This window comes from Lissotriton helveticus, chromosome 1_2 (assembly GCF_964261635.1).
Source record: "Lissotriton helveticus chromosome 1_2, aLisHel1.1, whole genome shotgun sequence".
In the NCBI taxonomy this organism is placed as follows: domain Eukaryota; kingdom Metazoa; phylum Chordata; class Amphibia; order Caudata; family Salamandridae; genus Lissotriton; species Lissotriton helveticus.
In genome coordinates this window covers 107,596,978-107,612,764 of record NC_136058.1, presented here as the reverse complement: position 1 = coordinate 107,612,764, position 15,787 = coordinate 107,596,978, and the positions used below count along the sequence as shown (strand labels likewise).

General features: G+C 43.6%; 1 long non-coding RNA gene across 1 annotated transcript in view; it reads left to right on the top strand.

Annotated features, from left to right (window-relative positions):
- Positions 1-15,317, top strand: part of LOC144807781 (uncharacterized) — a 46,535-nt gene extending 31,218 nt beyond the window's left edge. Inside the window, exon 3 of the long non-coding RNA XR_013606441.1 lies at positions 14,952-15,317. This is a non-coding gene — a long non-coding RNA (uncharacterized LOC144807781). The remainder of the gene's footprint in view (positions 1-14,951) is intronic.
- The last annotated feature ends 470 nt before the right edge of the window (positions 15,318-15,787 follow it).

Genomic DNA, 15,787 nt, shown 5'->3' with positions numbered 1-15,787 from the left:
CTACTTTTCGGGCTGGTTTTTAGCCTGTGTGCTGAATTTACTGGCTGGGGCGGGCGCCCGTGGCGTGTGCCTATCACAATGGCTCAGAAGGTCCATTGGCATATGAGCGCGCATCGCGCACTAACATCAGTGCAGGCAGGACAGTGCAAATCATTGGAGGAGGACCCACCAAGGTTTGCCTATGCTCACATGACCCCACCCACCCTCTACCCTCACATCACACGAGTGCAGCCTGCGCGTAAAATTGTGAAGTGCAGCCACGCACACCTGCAAATGTGCAGCACTGCACCAGATCACAACCACCACCTAGCATGGTAGTAGTGTGTGCGGGCCGATACGAGTCCCCAGGGCCGTCAATCTTGTATCGCGTGAAAGCGCTACTAAGATTGACAGCCCTGCGCAGCGCTGACTGTTCCTGATCTGATTCCTGAATGGAGAAAGCCGGTAAAAAGCGGAGAGCTTCAACAGGCATTGCAAGTATTAAGTGGGGTCTCAGGTGCTACGCGCTGTTGAATATGCCCGCAATCACATATGCAAGTGCCAGGAGCACAGTAGCGTCTTCCCTCTTCCGACCGGCAGTACTCACATGTCCCTGGAGGCAGAAGGAAGTCGCCAGCACAGGGCAGCTCCAGCACCAGCGGGTGGTTCAGCCAGCATCACCATCTACACTGAGGCAGGGCCGATAATAACCCCAAAAATGGTCACAGTGTCCGCCAAGAGGGGAGGCCGCCGGACAATAGGCTCACAGCAGTGATAGGCCAAGCCAGCTTTGAATTGCCTCAAATAGTAAGTGAAGTGATACATTCTCTGCTTTTTGTGAATAGATCACTGTTATGCGGCCGGTAATTGTTGGCAGGGCAAGCTCCTTTCAGTGTTCTCATGACTCTGCACGTGTCTAACACCAGACAGGATCAGGCATTTTTTTTTACAAGTCCTGCCTGGTCCTAAGATGTCATTGCTGCGATTCTTTTAGGAAGGGCATAGGCAAAATAAACTAATCAACTTGTTTTCGATCACAGTGGGGCTGTTTTTAAAAGACACACATAGCGCACTGTGTAAACTTAAGTTCTACTGCTGCTAGCATTTGCACTTTGTCAATCAGTCATGGTCTGGCAATTTTACACTATCAGTGCAATTTCTCAGTGGTTCTGAAAGCAGCAGTGGTGATCACAAGTGTAAAATCATGTAGGATTAGATTGTGGGTACACAATCATTTGTCCGTAGGATCAGGTGATTTGCATCAGTTTCATTTTCTTTTCATAGCTTGTCCTTGCTTAAATGAGTGTAATTTCTTATGTTTATCTGTTTACATGAACTTAATTTCTTGATTTTACTCGCAAAAAAGTGTCACTCTTAGTGTCATACATTTAACGGTTGAATGTCATTCATAAGTACTCTGAAACCTTGAATATGTTGCACATAAGCACTCTTAAAACATGGCAACTATGCAGTCTGTTTTCATATTGAATAGTGCCCTTCCATTTCTGGTGCTTTGCAATAGTTTTAAGATCTTCGTAGAATTTCTCGCTGCTGAAATGGCTGTAATTTGTTATATATGTTTCCCTCATCTTCGTTGCTTGATTTTTGCGCGCGAGAAAGTGTCACTCATAGTCGTTGAATGTCACTCATAATTACACTGAAATTATGAAAATATCACACATAAGCAATCAGAAACCTTGGCAGCTATGCACTGTCACAGTGGTGGCGGGTCATGAAAATGAGTAGCATTAACACAGGTGCCCAGTTAACTCCTTTCCACTATCTGTATATTGAATAGAATTTAGATTCATCCTTTAAGTGGTTTCTGATGACTATTTCTGCATTATTTGAGAGTTGTGAGTTTGGGCTGGTTTTTTTTGGGCTGAAAGTGGCCTGATTGAGCTTATTTTGGGCTTATATTTGAGCGGCTTTGGGCTTGGGACAGGTCTAAAAATCTGGCAACACTGTTCGACCGGAAATTCCTGACAGAGGGTATGTGGTATTGTGACTGTACTGTAAATGTTTTTATGCTTTATTTATTACATTGTTTGATCTTAATGTTCCCCGTCTCTCTCCTTAATGGTATGTTCTTGATGGTTAGTTCCACATGGAATGTTTATGTCAAATGAGAAACTGTGAAGGCAGTTGACTGAACAGCTCTCCTGTGTAGCTGTGGTTGGAGCTTCTCAATCCCCAAAAAGGAATTTCTTCTGTTTCATCGTATCAAATGGTCCTCTGGATTTACTGAATCTCACAGAGGTGTTCAGGTGCAAAAGGAATCAGCAACCCACTTCATTTTACTTTTTTACCGTTTATTATTTTTCTGTAATGTCTAGTAGGCCTTTCAACCCTATTGTGTAGACAGAGTGAGAGTAGCCCTTTAATCCTAAACCAAAAACTAATGTGGAATCACATATCGAGGGAGTGAAATCGAAGTAGGCAACCAGTCAATAGCTAATGAACCCCCCTGCCCAATAGTCACTACAAGGGAGAACGGTTAACAATACCTATGAAAATCACCACCATAACTTATCTGGCAGTATTGAAAACACCGTGATCTAAAGGGAGTGATTCTTGTTCATGTTAACAGCTTGCAAATTTGATAGCGTAGCTACTAGGGGCGAGCAAAACATATTATTGGTATGCTCAAAGCATGTCAAAAGTAGATAATCACACAGGAATACTTTGAAAATGCAACATGATTGTAATATGTGCATCAGAGAAACAGCAAATACTACATGAAGGCTTACTATTTGAAAACAGTGCATCACTGTGGTTTTGGGCAACACAGTGGAAAACCATTTAGTGAACTGTGGTATATGCTATTGGATCTGGTAATGTCTATTCCAAGGTAAATGTGGATTTGTTTTATGAACCTCAGCTCACAATCCCTGGTGACCTTCTCCCCATTAACAGAATTGGAATCCTGTTTTATTACCTTTGTGTATGTTTGGCCTGTTCATTTGGCCAGCCAGATTAACTGTAACTAGTTGCTGTTTTATAAAAAATTAAAAAAGACTAAAACTCCTATGTTTGGAGCTGGGTAATTTGTAGTAGTACCTCACTAAGGTACTCTGCAACCACCATGCTAAACTAGCAAAACAGAACAGACAGGCCAGCCTGCCATATCAGGCTTAAAAAGTCCATAACCAGTCTGGGTCTGCTTAAGAGTACTAAATATCTCGTTTTCGCTAAGGAAATCAACATAGGAAACTGTATTCCAATAGGCATATGTGGTTTACTGCACAGAGTGGGAAAAATGGTCACGCAACAGAAAACTGGTGTGTATCTGTGACGTGCTACCGAGTCTTGAAGATGAATCATTGTGAAATACAGAATTTGCCTGAAGTGACACTCTGGAGGTAACGTGCTACATGTAACCATACAGGGGATAGCAGTTTTGTCTAAGTAAATATGGCATGAAGTATTTTCTTCAGTGAGTGAGGTGGAATGTCACGAGTTGTAGGTTGCTGATAATGTCCATTGTTAAATCTTTGTTGACATCCCGAATCGGTGTGCTCATAGATGCTTCGCCTTTATTGGATTATGCAAATTCTTTGTTTTGCATAAGTTCAGGTGCTCGGCTCAGTTGTATGTTTGAGGTGCAGCTCTTCTGGCAGTTTCAACATTGTCATAGCCAATGGGGCAAACCGTCCTCTTTGGTCAGTTCGGGATTGAACCTGCTTGTGTTTAAACTTTATGTAACCTTTGCGAGTTGTATGTCCAGCGGTATGAATACCTGTGCATAATCATGCTGCAAATCTAATGTCTCGGTGGTTTTGATTTGGTGCCCTGTTCTTGTCATCTGGCATCAATTCGTCATTTACAAAAGTGCTTCATCTCTCTAATTAGTATTTTGCTTTGCACAGATTAAATGTCTGTCCTTGTAAATCATCTGCCATTCGTACAGTTTATGTGTGGTGAAACAATTGTGAGGTTAGTGCAGGGTGAGGGAGTTTGTTGTCTTTGCTCTCTTCCTGTATTTATGCCGGACTGTGAATGTGATCATATAACCGTGTTAGTATTGCACTACCTGTTTTCTCAATAAACTTACTTTCTAAACTAAATCAATTAGGGAAGGTGATTTCGGGCTCGTCAATCCACCAGAGGTGCTGAAGCCCTGGCCTCCAGTTACCTGGTGTAGTTCTTCCTGCCACATTTGCAGATTCCTGCCTCTCTGGCAGGGATCTCTCTAATGCATCCCTGTCAGGCACGCAACACCAATTGGGCTCACCGGACTTCAACCCTTCTCCCATCGTGTGTGTCAGCCCAGGCTAAGACAGCTTCGCGGGCTGGCAACCGTCTAATTGCAGCCGCACCTGAGTACTTCACAGGTCTTTAAAAGACCATTTACTTGTAATGAGGCTTTTGTTGTGTTTTCACCCCTTCTCCTTCTTAGAGCCACTCTGCCTTCGGTTGGAAGAATTACCCCCCCGCACCCCCCGAAATCTTTTCCAGCCCCCCCGCCCTGAAATTTGGCTCTAGTTGCCCGCCTGATCCCCGGTGTGTCGATGGTTGTTAGAAGTGGGATTTCTAGTTGGCTAAGGCTTGCGCCAAAGCCAGGCAGAGACCACCACTCTAGTCATGGCAAGGGAGTTACATGCCAAAGATAACCCCTGCTCACCCCCTTGGTAGCTTGCCACGAGCAGTCAGGTTAATCCCGGAGGCCATGTGTAAAGCATTTGCACACGCACACAGCAACTACATCTCAGGCACACTACAAAAGGAACTCCACCCAAGGTTATATCAAAAATAGCCTTTGTATTCTCATAACACATTAGAATAGTAATCACATAATATACATTGTGCCGCCTGGCTCTAGGTTATAACTACAAGGGATTATATACACCTGACAAGGACCACGGGACATCTGTTAGAACCATCACAAAGTGAACTTAGTAAAAGTAAGACATATCTAAGACGTACAACCAGTAATCACTGGCAACCACTGTGCTCAGTATCAGCCTGTAACATAAACCACATTATGCACAGTATCACATTAGGCGCAAATTACTTTCTGCTTCAACCTCACTAGCATAAACACATTAAGCAATCCTCTCATGAGTCTAAACGCATTAGACCCTAACCTCCTAAGCATAACTGAGGTTCCGTGATCACAACTCACGTTAAGAAATACTCTAAGTGGAACATAATCTCACTAGCATAGACCATGATATGCAAAACAACCTCATAATCATAAAAAACACATTTAGAGGTATAAAACATGGTGCGTCAATTATACTATATAAATAACTTTTCCTAGCACCACATAAATCACATTAGGGCCTGGAGCCCTACCAACCCAACAGTCACCCTGGCCAACTGGCCATCTCAAAGGGGCTCCAATGCCCTATGTCCCAAATTCAGGGCGCGCTGCCAAGGCAGCAGAAGTCAAGGGTGAGCACTTTGCGCATACCTAAACGTTGCAGCTGGCACTAAGTGCTGCTCAGCTGTGAAAGTATGGGGCAAAGGAGTGCATTTCACTCCTAACTCAACAGACATATCCCCAAAGAATAAATGGCCTAAACATAGCAGCTGCCCACTACTTGCTGGGCAGCTGTGAATATCAAAATGAGGCCTAGACACGCCCGGTGCCCTTTAGAACAAATGTGCAACATTGCAGCTGCCCGCGCTGGTGCGGTGCAGCTGAGAATGCAGTAAAGGGGCGCTGGCACATCTGTGCCTTCGCGGCCTCACTGGGGCTTCTCTTAAATAATATTGCCCCCAAAACGTTGCAGTTGCCCACTGTCAAGCGGGGCAACTGTAAAACATATGGCCACTACTGGAGTGAGCACGGGCCCCTCTGGCCCTTTAAACAGCAATGTGCCCCCCTTGATGGAGCGGCCCGCAATAGCGGGCCCGCTCAAGGAAAAGTGATCCGGCGCTGTGCCTCACAAAACACCACAATGTGCGCAGGGAGCTTCCTCCCCCACGGGGACTCCATACTTCCATTAAGGCTGCCTCCCCATCAGCCCCACTCACCGGACCTCGGGCAGGACTTCTGACGAGCTCTGCTGCTCTCTGCGGCATGGCCAGCACGACGCGGGGCTCTCTCATCATCCTCGGAGCCCCGTGCTGCCATCGGCGGCCTTGGCCGCCACGGCTGCACTTCCTGGTCTCCTCTGATGAGTCACCTCATCACGCGGGGCTCCGTCCTCCTCACAGGAGACCCGACTGGATTCTTCTTTGGGTCACCAGTGCGGGGTGGGCTCCCCCCTAGCCTCAGCAACACCCGGGTCTCCTCCAGCTCACGAGAGGCCCGGTTACATCTGGGGGCGCATACTAAGCCCCGCCCACAGCCAGGCAACTGTGCCTGTCTTCCGGGTCGTGCTGGTAGCGGCCTGGAGAAGTTCCAAAAGCAGCTCGGGCCACAGCGGTGAAACGCGGGGTGGGCTCCAGCTTTAAGTTAAAAGCATTGGCGGGGTGGGCACCCCCCAATAAGGCACTACAATGTGGCATGGGCACCCGTGAAATAAATAAAGAAATAAGCGGGGTGGGCACCCGTAAAACTGCCCTCTATCTGGGGGAATCCCCACATCGGGATTCCCTCGGGAAAAGAATGCAGCTCAGTGCTGCGGAGCCCTCGTGCTCCTACTCTGAGTCAAAATAAAAATATAGCGCTTCCAGGGCGCTAGAAGCAAGAAAGGGCATCAGAATATGACGCTCCCACGGCGCTTAAGTCCTGCAAGAGTCCAAGGGGCATAGCTGGGCCCAGGAAGGCCAGCACACAGGGCCCTCCAGCAGGGAGGCAGCCCCCATGGCAGTTCCTCCTGGGCCCCAGCAGCAGCAAGCCCCCGCAGGTTTTGGATCAGGTACAGAACATGTTCATGGGGTCACAGCCCCAACATTTATATCAGCAAAATCCCTTTGTGTCACAGCACAGGGCTTGGGGATACCAGTCAGAACTGGTTTAGGAGGGATTTGGAGCACTTTGTTTTGCCCAGCTCCTCTCCCCTTTGTCAGGTGGGGGCTCAGTGATCAGACACACCACAGGGGGCGGAGCCAGCATTGTACAGCCTGGGCAGAGTCCTATTCAGAGCCAGGGGATTTCTCCTCCCACCACTCGCCACACGCACCTCTCAGCTCCTGTCACTCACAAACCAGACATGCAATTCACATCAGGCAGTCAGACACATATCACACAGAAATGCCAACTTCTAAAAGTGGCATTTCTCCACCAGTCACCATAAATCTGCGCACACCATTGCGCAGCATTTATTCTCACAAGTTCATACATACTACACTCAACCCTGCACTCCTCTCACACGCGGAATTACCATGGACACACTCATCCCCCATGCATTCCTATGGGAGGGCAGGCCAATCTCACCCCACGCACTCAGAGAGTGCACGCACTTTACACTGGGCCACAGTGCTAAAGTGCCCAGAGGCCTAAAATCACTACCACCATGTCAGAGATTAAGGCAAAAAAGTTCAGGGGTGAACCTCCAAAAAGGGCCAATTTCAACAATGGGTAATATTGATTCAAAGGGGAGGGGTATTTTTTTCAAATAACATCTACATCTCGCGCTTTGGCATCTTGCACTTTGACATTCTATTGTGAATGATGGAGGCTGTACTGCCAGGAGTACCTTCTTCCCAACAATAGGTTATTGGTATGGATTAAATTCCTAATTTAGAAACCTCAGGTCATGTTGTGGAAAAACCCAATGATGGAGCCCATTGTGCCCTTCTAAATCTGAATCGTACACAATTGAACCTCTTCACTGGCACCCTGGGGCATTGCCACTTTTTTAAATTTTAAAACACAGAAAGGCGCAAAACTGATTTGTTTACTGGCACCTTGACACATTAGCACCTCTCAGGACTATGGTATCTTTACTGTTCCGTGCGTTGGCATCTGAGCACTGTTTATGAAATAAGTTGGTTTTCATTCATTTAATAATGTATTTCATATGATGTATGTTGCAGACTTCTTTTATATTCATAATCGAATTTTGTGTAATTTTTTTTTCAAAGGTTTTATTCTATGCAATTAAAATATATTTGACATTTCCAACGGGAACATTATGTGAAAGCACCCCACTAGTTATGCTTTGCAGCAGTAAGCACCCAAGCCAGGCGTTTTGTTGATGTGAAGCAAAAGACATATGTCTCTGACTTGCAGGAACCACTCCCATTGTGCAACAGGGTCAATTAAACATTTCTCTTCCCAGTCCTGCCTTGCCTTGCATGGTTGTCTCAAAAAGGAAAAAACTGTGATGGTAGTGCAGCCACTGTAGCCTGGGGGTCCAGATATGGATGGAACACTGGTTCAAGGTATTCTACTGGTGAAGTCAGATGAGCCTCTACTGAAGGAAAGCCTGCGGTTCCCCCACCTCTAAATAGGTAGGGGAATGGTGAGTTTCCTGAAGCTAGAGGACCACCATCTTATGGTGGTGCCCCGCTCTGCTCAACTCTAAATTAACTCCTCAGCATCCGTCTTGTCTTACATAATCTGTGTTTGTAACATTTCTAGTAATGGGATTTATTTTATATTCACTTTTTATCTGCGTTTTAATTTGATGGAATGTGTGGTTTATGTCCTGATGGGTTTTCTTTGGTCAATCAGACCCTTGTGGTCAGCCCAGAATAAACAGCTATCTTGGGTCGCTAGTTCCATTTGCTTTAGAGGCTTAGCATTAACAGACAAAAAGGCATTCTAGTTTTCATTTCTCTATACTGTGTTATCCTGCAACATGAATGGTAAAAACAAATGCTTTCTTCTTTTCCTCTGATCAGGGCATCTTTCCCTCTACTTTAAAATGTATTTATTATCCAATTGGCATTATAAACGATTTTGTTCCCATATTGGCCACACTAAACTTTCTTGAATATATAGTTTCCTGTGTGACCATTCCTAACTGCAGTACTAGCACCAGGTAATAGACTTCTGACAAAACTTTTGCATCCCCAAAAGAAGGATTTACACTATCTCAATCACTTTGACTGAGCACCAGCCCACAAATGTGCAGATCACAAGCCTGAAGCCATGTAGTGATGCTTCAATCTTTCTTTCTTTTAAGATCAATAAAAGTATCATTCAGTTGTGTGAACATAAAATTGTTTAGAGGTCTGTGTGAATGCAATAGCTTATTGCTAAGATATAATTTTTTGTAAAAAGACCAACATCGCATAAGGTATGACAGAGGACATACCTACCATGAAAAAGTGGAAGACAGCAAGGACTTTAAAACAGTACTTACATATTATCTGTTTGGAGTGTCGTGTAGTTCCTAAAAATACATAGGATATGAGAGTTTAGACATTATAAACTGAGGGTTTGGTGTATAGACTGATTTGGTACATACCCAAAGGCCTTTAGACCAGCTAGCTCACAGTGGCACTTTAAGCTCCCTAACCTTACCAAGGAGTGAATAGTTTTTTCTGACTACCCTCAAACATGACAACCCTTAACTCTTCAGGGATTGTGAAAACAGTACAGTACTTTTCGCTCAGTCAATCGTGCTCACTTAGCCTCCGAGCGATACACAGAATAAACGATGCAGACACTTTTTATAGGTATTTATTGAACCAGCGTCATTCTAGTATAAAACATGTTTGCTGCAGCAACCATTAGACAGAATTAAATGTAAAATATTGCAAGCACCATCAGAGCAAATAAGAGGTAGAATTCTACCATGGTGCTAAAATAGTGAAAATATGCAAGCATATAGACATGGCAGTAATCAAACGTACCCTACATAAGGGTATCGAGCATGTATGTGGATGTAAAGCCAACAATCCCCTAGGAAAGAACCAACCCCATTACCTGATGGGAGAGAATGAAAGACCCCATCTTGGTCACGAGTTGGACACCCCGCAAGGGATGTCAGACCGCTGCGTGTTGTAGCTTCGGCAAGCCGGGACCTCATTGTCTGTGTCAGCGTGGAAACGTCTCATCTGTCTATCTAGTGGAGGTATGGTTCTTTTATACCATAAAGATAGCCTCAGGGTTCTTACCACAATCGATAGGTTGTGAGTAGGATTATGTAAATGAGCCTAAACGAATAGCTGCAATTATGCAAAGGAGTTCTATCGCCCTAAGATGAAAGTGACCATGACTTTGATACAGAGGATTATACACCTGTTATGTACATCATGTGCAGGGGACTTCTCTCAGAATCCTCATGCACAATAAATTAGGCTAGTTTCAAGGAAACGGATCAACATTTATTCCGCACATAACTAGGTAAAAGGTCAGTGCCAGAACCGTTATGCAGAGAATGGTAGGACAAATGTAGGTGAAAGGTTGTTTTGTTACTTAGGCCTAGGTTGGGGTACATAACAAGAGATCTTGTCCTGTGTGTTCTGAATATTTTGGAGATGGGTGGACTCAGTTTTCACATGTGTCCATTTACTTTTAATTACAGGCTAGGGCAATAATAAGGTGTTTCTTGTATTGAGCTAAAAGCAGAGAATCCCTTTGCCAGGATTAAAACTTATGACCGTGAGAGGGTAGCAATGAGTTTATTTGTTTGTGTTGGCCAATGTGTAAATGACAGTGTTCATTAATTCTGGGGATGTAGGTGATGTGTACTAACAGACAGGAGTGTGTAGACATGGGTGGGTTTGTTAGACATATGAAGAGACATTGATCTCTCGTATTAGTCATGTCCAATTCTTGAGGCTATATATTTCCTGGTATGTACACTTACAGTTGTGTCTCACAAACTCATCATTGATGCCACTGATGTGGGAGTGTAGAGTTATGTGAACTATATATGTAGAACTTTGTAGGCACATTCACTGAATGATGGCATGCATCAGAGGGTGAAATGCAGATTTGTTGTTGTCATATGTGGGTAGTTAAACACTGTGATACATTGGTATTTGTGTGTGTAAAGCATTTTGGGTACTGTGATGTGCCTTCCCTTTTGGACACAAGTGATACCTCATATTCATGGACTGGAGATTATCCGAACCTCTTAAGACTTTCACTGTTGTATTGAGTTGTAGATCAGTAATCTGAGGATGTTGTTCCCACCAGGATCAATGTTCCTAGCCGTAGGTGGGGTCTGCTACTAGGAATTTATGTGCAACTTACGACAGAAAACTGAGGGCCACCTTGTCTGTATGCACATTTTAGGAAACCTTGTAGTAGGAGTGATCTGTGCACCTTTGATAATGCTATTGTTAAGAGTTGTTTGTACATTGAGGTAAAGCAGATTGTTGTAATCTCCTTTTCGTTGTACCTTTTGGAGACAGGCAACACATGCCAAGAATGTTAGGGGTTTCTGTGATGAGTATTCTATGTGGAGACAGTTGGAGTCACTTAACTGAGCTGACGTATTGTCAATGTTGGTGGCGCTGTGTTCCTGACAACAAACTACCTGAATTACATCGGAACTGGCGTTTTAATACTGGTGACGAGTTACACTTGATAGGGGACAAGCTTTCTGCACCACTACACTTAAGGAAGACATTGCCATTGTGGAGCCCATGGAGAAATTGTCTTGTTGGGTGTCTCCACACTCTTGGACCACTTCTCCTCCAATACAGTAGGTTCCTTGACCCAATTCACTCCTTTAGCTCCCATCTCAACATTCTTATCCTCTACATGTTAGCGTGATAAACAGTCAGACAATGTATTCATGGACCCTGGAAAATATTGTATCTTGATGTTGAAATCCTCTAAACCTTCAGATGCTCACTGTGTCAGCATGAAAAAACTTGTACCAGCGGACGATGATCAGGTGTTACTAAAATCTGAATACCCCATTAATAAAACTTTTTTTAAACAAAGCAAAGGTGCACCACCCAGAAATTCTATCAGCACAAGCAAGTCAATTGTCCATAACCAAAAAATAGTGAGGTATTTCGTGTTTCTTTTTTCTTTATTTTTATTCCAGGAAAAACACAGTGTTCAACACAATGGACAGCCGATGCGTTTCTTCCATTTACAGGACTTCTTCCGGGCATAATAGTAGGATAGGGTCAAGCCCTTCCAGGTGTTTTGGGAAGAGCGGGGGAATTCTTACTGGATGTTGTTCCCCGTCAAAGGCAGAATTGTATTCAGAGTAGTAACCCTGTATGTATCTTGATAAGACGTAAAATTGACCAGCAGGGCCACGTCCAAGTTTAAAGGAGTCGTTCCCCGACACAAAAAGGTATTGTATTAAGAGATGTTATCCTGAATATATATCTCAATAAATGTTAAAAATGACCAGCAGGGCCATGTCCAAGTTTAAGGGCGTCTTAATCAGCCAAGTATTACACCTTTCAAAAACGATTCAGATTGCGTCCCGTAGCGTTCTTAAGGAGATTCCTTTTGTACACGATGTGAGACTAATAGTGTCAGTATCGTGTAGCACCTAAAATTATTTCATACAAAGCGGGCGTCCCCTTACAGATCAGCTTGTCGGATATTATTACGAATGGCATCTCAAAACCAGCCAGAATAACGGCATGGTAATGCAGACGGTCACTGCGGAACGAAACAGCAAAAACTGTGTCAGCAAGAAAAAACTTGTACCAGCGGCCGATGATCAGGTGTTACTAAAAACTGAATACCCCATAAATAAAACTGATAATATTTGATGGCACAAAATATGCTCAACGCCTCTCTTTCTAAGCATTAACAGTGCTCCTCTGCACCTTTGAGTGCTCTTGAAGCAAAAGCAACCACTCTCTCTTCACCCTCGACTATTTGGGATAACACAGCTCCAAAACCCCTGATGCTGGCATCTGTGGTCAGTATTGTCTTGAACTTGATATTAAAATGCCCTAAGATGGGCATCTTGCCAATCTCTGACTTTATTGTAGCAAAGGCTTCACCACACTCATTTGTCCAATTGAAATTCACTCCTTTTTTAAGCAACGATCTTATGGTTTCTAGTACACTAGTAAATCCTTTAACAAATTTTTAGTAAAATTCAGCAAGTCCCAGAAATGACCTGTCTTGCTCTTTGTCATTGGGAGTAGCAGCCTTAACAATACTCTCTGCTAATTCTAATGTATGCTGTATCCCCTCACCTGAAATCACATGTTCAAGGTAAGTAACAGATGTCACTCCAATCCGGCATTTCTGGTTCTTTACAGTGAGTCCTTTCTCTCCCAGACTCTTTAACACACTCCTCAGCACATTCTTTTGCTCACATTCGTATTTGCCACAAACTAATATATCATCTTGGAAAAAAAGGATATTGCTTAGATCTCCAAGCACCAACTTCATATACCTCCGTAAACAAGCTGCCACAGAGGCCAAACCAAATGGCATTCGTATAAAATGGTAAAAACCCAAACAAGTCACAACGGAGGTCAAATGTCTTGAGTCTCAATGTAATTTCAACTGATGATACACTGATGATGAGCGATCCAAGACACTAAAAATCTTGGCTCCTCTCAGCATGCTAATGGACTCACAGTCTATCCAGATCCATTCCTTGAGACCACGCAGGTCCACACACATTCTGATGGCCATACCTCCATCTTTGGATGCTAACACTACTGGCCCCAACCACTCAGAGGAGTCAGTCTTCTCTACCAATTCCATATCTAGGAGACTTCCCAGTCCCTCCTTCAATGGTTCAATCATTATGTTTGGTACTCCCCACATTTTATGTACACATGGCCCTCCTGCTTTTTTTAAGATGCTGCGGTGATCAAAATCCTTGAGCAGACCTAACTTGTCACTAAATACCCCTGGGAAATCCCTGAAAAAAACGTTCCCCATAACCTGAATTGTCAATATGCATGACTTGATGTCTTGGATTGCAAGCACTGTATTTAGAATGATTCCCAAATCACGTTGGTGTCTCCACCCCAAAAAGTTGTCACCTCTCTCCGCTACATAAACCTTCCCAATAGTTAGTCTATTCTTAAACTCAACCTTCATTACTACATATCCTAACACATTGATACACAAACCCCTGTAGCTAACTGGGTTAACATTTGGAGGGTCCAACTTTATTCCTTCATCTGCAAACTTTTCATCCCATTGTTTGTTTCCAATCATGATGAAGGGTGAACCTGAGTCCGAAAGTACTGCAAATGTCTTCCCATCAACATTAATCTCACAGTCTGGCATGGCCACTGTATCAGCATCCATTTCTCCACTGTCCTTACTTACACTTAGAATTACAGTTTGCACTTTATCGCACACATTTTCCACTCTCTTCACCTTCTCTGTGGACCTACACACATATGCCTATTGCCCCTTGGTACCACACTTATGACATTGGATTAGGCATTGAGGGGGCAGAGTAGCTAACTCCTAGTTGAACCCTGTGAAGTTGCCTTAAAGGAAGGTAAAGATTTTGGATGAAAGAGAGGAAAGCCAATCTCAGGTCTATGCAGTAAAAATACAAAAAAATAAATGATGAAAATAATCGAGTCAGGTATAACAAGTGGGACATGGGAGACCTTGTTATGGTGAAAAAATCAAGGTGGGAGAAAAAGGGCATGTCTAGGTTCATAGGTCCTTTCACCATTATTGCTATAAAGAAAAATGTGGTGACATTGAATACTAGTGGCACATGGAGTATGTCCAGGCTTGTGAAGAACTCCAGCGGTACACCAGAAACTATCTTGCCCATTGACGAGACATCTGATGATTGTCCTTTAGAAAATGACACCAGGGATTTGTTGCAGAGACCTTTTTTGACACGATCTAAAAATGTACCTGTACGTTTTGATGATTATGTCCTGCATTAATGTTTGTTTATTGTTTTTGGATCTTGTTTATTCCTTCAGTGTTTTTCTTGCTGTTCTTATGTTATATTATATTATTAAGTAAGGGGGATGTGTTGCGATCTCCTTTTCTATGAACCTTTAAGAGACAGGCAGCACATCCAAGAATGTTAGCAGACTCTGTGATGAGTATTCTATGTGGTGACAGTTGGAGTCACTTAACTGAGCTGACGTGTTGTCAATGTTGGTGGTGCAGTGTTCCTAACAATAAACTACCTGAATTACATTGGAACTGGCGTTTTAATACAGATGTCTTACACCTAGTTCGGCTGTCTTTTCAGCATCAACTGAGGCAAGCAGAGGAGACCGTGCTGATGATGTTGGGGATGCAGCTGGCCACAGTGCCTCTAGTCGGGAGACTGACACCGATGGAGGCATTGGCCCAGAGGGTGAGGGGTGTTTCTTGGAGGCACCTGATTCAAAGTCATCTTCTACTGAGTTGACCTCTAGTGGCGACTCCCTGGTTGGTGGTGGAACCTACAAGGCCTGTGTCCACAACATCCTTGTCCACCGACCTCGTTCCATCTCCACCCTACCTGCTGCTTCCCAACAAGTTGTCCGGCTCCACTCCCATGAAAAGGGTGACATCTCCTTTTCTCCAAGAATAGCTAAACGGTAAATACCTCTGAAACCATGAATAAAACGTTACTTATACCACAGTCATCCTTTTTATTAACTCTCGGCTTCATTCATTTAAATTCTTTTTTAGATTGTTTTAAGAAAAGGTTCTTTTCACATATTACATTAAAACATACACCTCTAAGCTTTTTTACAAAATTTTAAAGAAAATGTGTCAAGGAGACAATATGTACATAACATACATACATTTTATCACCAAACACACATTTTCTACACACATAGAGACAACATCAAACAGTGCTGTACATATAGTTTCAATTTTTCAAAAAATATAATATTTCCATTAGAACTTGTTGTCCTACTAATCTTATATTTAGTATCGGGGCCTTTTTATTTGTGTCCTCAATACATTCTGTTTCAGGGGTCCTAAAGAGGTCAGAGGCTTATTTTGAAACGCTATTCCTGAGCTTGAACAGTCAAGCTTGGAAGAACTGTTATTAAGTGTGTTATTTTCCTTGGTTGCTCTTGGCCTCATGCA